Source organism: Dermacentor andersoni, unplaced genomic scaffold, assembly GCF_023375885.2.
Source record: "Dermacentor andersoni unplaced genomic scaffold, qqDerAnde1_hic_scaffold ctg00000798.1, whole genome shotgun sequence".
Lineage (NCBI taxonomy): Eukaryota > Metazoa > Arthropoda > Arachnida > Ixodida > Ixodidae > Dermacentor > Dermacentor andersoni.
In genome coordinates this window covers 1-5,000 of record NW_027315476.1, presented here as the reverse complement: position 1 = coordinate 5,000, position 5,000 = coordinate 1, and the positions used below count along the sequence as shown (strand labels likewise).

General features: G+C 47.0%; 1 non-coding gene across 1 annotated transcript; it reads right to left on the bottom strand.

The window, feature by feature from the left end:
• Positions 1–4,405: 4,405 nt before the first annotated feature.
• Positions 4,406–4,597, bottom strand: LOC140215039 (U2 spliceosomal RNA). The gene has a single exon (XR_011891960.1). It is a non-coding gene; the product is annotated as a U2 spliceosomal RNA (small nuclear RNA).
• Positions 4,598–5,000: the final 403 nt, after the last annotated feature.

The window sequence follows — 5,000 nt, the reverse complement described above, 5'->3', positions numbered from 1 at the left end:
TTTTTTTTTTTTTTTTTTTTTTTCGCCGCCCCGGCTGACGTGGTTGCGGACTTTGCCGCGCGCAGGCGCGCGACAGACTTCTACCGGACTGCATACAATTTCAGCAACAACAATCCCGTGGGTTCAGTTGCAGTCCCCGCGTGGCTTAAGCGCCGAGCATTTTTACTCGCTACCTGGCTTAAGCGCCGAGCATTTTTATCGCGCTACCTGGCTTAAGCGCCGAGCATTTTCAGCCTTAAGCGCGGGCGTTCGGCGCTCTCCGTGGCCGCCCCGGCTGACGTGGTTGCGGACTTTGCCGCGCGCCGGCGCCGACAGACTTCCACCGGAATGCATACAATTTCAGCAACAATCCCGTGGCTTCAGTTTTAGTCCCCGCGTGGCTTAAGCGCCGAGCATTTTTTCTCGCTACCTGGCGTAAGCGCCGAGCATTTTCAGGCTTAAGCGCGGGCGTTCGGCGCTCTCCGTGGCCGCCCCGGCTGACGTGGTTGCGGACTTTGCCGCGCGCAGCTTGAGCGGTGAGCATTTTCAGTCGCCATATGTGGCTTAAGCGCGGGCGGGGTGTGGCCGCCCCGGCTGACGTGGTAGCGGACTTGGCGTAATGTTGCCCGTTGTTTCACAGGAAACGGGCACCGCGAATTTCATGCTTTCTTTCCAGCTTGGAACGTTTGGCTTTGTGTGCGGGTGCTGCATTTAAGGAGCTGTGTATAACTTTATAGAGCGTCTCAAGAAAAACAATTTGTTTGAAGCTTCACACGTGAGAGGAGCGGCTTCTGAGTACGAGGCGGTTTTCCTTTTTTTTTTTTTCTGCCGATAATTGTACTCATCTGCCACGTCTCTCACCACGATATGATATTTTTTTGGGGGGTTTCTCCTTTGATCCTCAAGTGAACGGACTGTCCAGTACTGATGCCATTTACAAAAATCCAAAACAGCAGAGGCCCGCACCTGCTCAATCAACGCCAACTCAATTTAAGGAAGGGCTGTTCAAAAGCTGATCGAAACCATCCAGTTTGGGAAAACCTATTTTATGCAGTAGTTTTTATTATTATTTTTTTTTTATTGTGAGAGACGTGAAATCCACACCACGAAATGAACGTCCCTTTGTTACCCTTTTGTTACCGCGGCTTCGAAACCGTGCGTAATACCAATTTAATTGTGTCCTGGTTGGCCGTTTGTCAGCACTTTGTGTTCTTCTAGAAAATCAACTACTAGTTTATAAATTACGTGCGCGAAATTTTCCTCCGTGTGCACCACCAAAATACTTAAAGAAGAGAGAATGCGTCCGGGGCCTTGGGATTTCGAAAATGCCGTGCTCTGAAATTTTCACATCCGCCATTGGAAAGATAATTATTATCCGTCGTAAAAAAGAAAAAAAAAAAGAAAGAAATCACATTTGAAATTATCATTGAAAGTGGCCACGTTTTTCGGGGCATGTCTTGATGAAATAATTTCAGTTCAGTTCAGCATGATTGGATTTCATCTTTTCCAGTATTCTCAGTACTCTCGTTGTAGTACCAATTGCCGGCAGATTTTTTTTTTAGTTGTTTAGAGTTATACATTCCTGAACGATGTTTTTCTTTTCCTCAAAGCTAGCCATAGAACCAGCGCTTTCTATAAAATCATGACAATAAGAATCCAGCATATCGGTTCATCTTCGGCGCGATTAAAGTTCGGGAACTGGCGATTTTTTATTGCCGTGATCAAGAAGGTTAACACCAGATAAGGCGTGATATTTCAGCATACCAGTCACGATATCTAATCGAATCTAAGATTGAAATGGCGTTCTGAATTCTTTCGGTTCCAGATAGAAAGAAACAGAAAAAAAAAAAAAAAGAAAGGATGTGATTGATTGCCATTCAAATCTGAAGACCGCGTGGAGAAAGTGTTCCGGTTTACATTCGGCAAATCAAAATGAACGGCTAAAATTAATCCATCGTCTGGTTTCATGCGCGAGATCACGTAAAAGGCAGCCATTCTTCTTAGCATGGTTTCTCTCTTTTGCTCTCTCATTCGCGCACGGAAATTTCTTCGTACGGGAATTTTATGAAGCGAAGGCGGCTGCAGACCATTTTCTTTGTTTAGTTCATGTTCGTAGGCGCAAATTACAAACCTAACACTTGGAGCAACATTTCCACTACTCTAGAGGGGCATAAACTGTAGACAGTGCACGCTTTCTCATTTATCCAATCGCTCGCAAACACATTGCATTGCTAGTCTACAGTGGCAATACAAAGTGACGTTTCACCATGCACGTCGAAGTTCATTACCAGTACCGCGCCAGCATCGACCGGCCGGCGAAGCGACGAGCTCAGCAGCGCATGCGCAAGGCCCGACACCACCCCAACCGAGCTTCCCTGCTTATCGGAGAGAGCAAGTGCGCGTGAACACGGGCGCGTCTGAGTATCTGGATTTAAAAAAAAAAAGAAAAAGAAAGCGTTTCCGAGATATTGACAAAGACAAGTGGTCGCGGTCGCTCTGAATCTTATCGTATTATAGAAAACGTGGGATGGCGGCGCTTCCTCGAGGGTCAGAAAGTACAATCGTCGAACTAGGTGGCAAGTGGAGTACATCCTTTTTCTTGGAACGGTTTGCAATTGACTGCTTGAATGTGCCGACCACGCGTCGCGGGTCGCGTATAGAGCCAACCGTTGGCAAGCACGCGTCTAGCGTAGCAGCAGAACCGATCGCGGTTGCGATAACCCATCGTTGGCAGCGAAAAAGAAAAACACCCACACGCAGTTTGTAGCAATAACCGTACAAATCAATGTGGTTTTAAATATAGCTTCACTGGTCACCCAAGAAGGGCACCGAAACTTTCTCATGACGCACACCGCTGTAGTCCACAAAGAACAAAGCGCACAAAATAGATATGATACAGCCGCACCGCATTATTTCGTGTTTTCACCATTTCATTACTTTCGTGTGCATGCGCGCTAGGGCCACGCAGGCCAGGAGTAAAAGGCACGAAAAAAAAAAAAAAAATGGTACGCAATCCTAAGCTTTGACTTGACTGCTGTGGCACTCGCATTTGTGTTCTTTACCTTAGGCGAACGCAATGCGCAAACTGAACTGGAATTTCCAATAATGGAAATTCCTGTTTGGCTCATATTTGCGTTTTTCGCCCGAGCAAGCGCTTCACTGCACTACGCTTTGCCCCTTCAACGTGGCTACACTGCCCGGCAGGCGTGTTCTGCGTAGGGCCGAACCTGCAGGCAAAAAGCATGGGCGCCGCCATCTTGTTGAGAGCGGCGCCAGGGACACAATCGCGCCTAGCTCATTGAGTTTTCCCCCAAAACTGAAAAAAATTTGACTTCATTAAACGAGAAAGATGCCACGAGTGTCCCAACAAAAAGCTTTGAGGATTACCGAAGGGTAACTGAGGGCGACGCAACGGGCTCTGGAAAGAAGGATGATGGGTGTGGCGTCACGGGGGGATCGGAATAGAGCAGATTGGGGTGTGCGAGAACAAACGCTCGTTAATGACACCAAAGTTTAAACCAGGAAAAACAAATGGGCATGCGCAGGGCATGCAATCTGGGGGGAAGATAACCGGTGGCCATTAAGGGTTACAGACTGAATTCCGAGAGGAGGGAAGCGTAGCAGGGGGTGGCAGAAAGGTAGGAGGGCAGATTAGATTAGGGACTACATGGCGACAATCGGCACCTGACCGGGGTACTTGGAGGATCATGGGAGATGCCTTTGCCCTGCAGTGGGCGTAGCCAGGATGATGATGATGATGATGTTCATGATGAAAAGGTAGCAACAGGTCTTCGTAACATACAGGTTAGAAAGATGAGGCACCTTTTAACCCTTGAATATATTTCGCCACATTCGGGCATACGACAAGTTTGTTTTCGAGGCGCTCGGTCCCACTGCTGCGAAAATGTGTACACAAAGGCTGCACAGTAGTTGCCAGAAATCGGGCACTCTATTTTTCTTTCATAGGGAATCTTTCTTCCACTTGGGCAGCGGATTTCGGCGGCAGGGCGAGCTTGCGTGGGCGCGGTGGTTTACGGATCCAAGCGATAGTGAACTCCAAAATCCAGTGTTGGCTTTGAGTGGGATTCATATTGATTGCGAACCCCACGGCTAATCCTACCCCCCATCCCCCCAAGTGGCTCTTTACAGGAGACAATCATTCAGAGACATCGGACAAATAGGAATTCTGGTTCTTTCTTTTGCTTTCATTAATTTTTCTCGAAGCCCATAACTAGAAATTTGCTGGAGCGGCTGTCCCATTTGCGACGCAACAAGTGCGACGCTACACACAGATGGAGTGGCAGTTTAATTACTCTCGTGGTCCGCGAACCGGCATCGTTGCGTGTAGTATAGGAATGGTGCGTGTCAAGTCAGTGCTCGCGTTGAGCTTGTGCTCTTCATTTTGATTGAATGAAGTCTCACCTAAGTGAGCGGGGCCGATCCCGGAGGTAGTGCAATACCGGGCCGACCTGCGGCGGAGGTGAAGCAGGCTTCAAGCACTCCGCCAACTTCCAAAAATAGGTTTAATATCGTGGGTCCATATAGAACCCGTATCAGATATTAAGCTGATAAGAACAGAGTTTTTTATTTATGCTAGTTACAAATACATCAAAAATATGTTACAAAACCAAGGAAAAAACGGATAAAAGGTGTATAATCTAAAAACGCAAACAAATGACTAAAAAAACTAGTTAGTGGTGTTAGTGATAAAAGGCTAAAACTGTAAAGGTGTAAAATACATGGCAAAACGCTTCTCTAAAACATAAAAGATCATTAAGAGGTGCCTACATGGGCTTTAAAAATCTTCGTAGATGGGCTTCGTAAATCTTCGTACATGGGCTTTAAAAATCTACACTTTGATCTTAGCCAAAAGGCCGAGAAGCGATGTCCTTCACTTCACTTCATTGTACTACTGCCTTGTGGGCGCCCTGCCGACATGGGTAACCTCAGCAACAGCGTGGGCAATATTATAAAATTCAGCCTGTGTACAGACTCAACGCTCCCTATCTCACGGATGAATT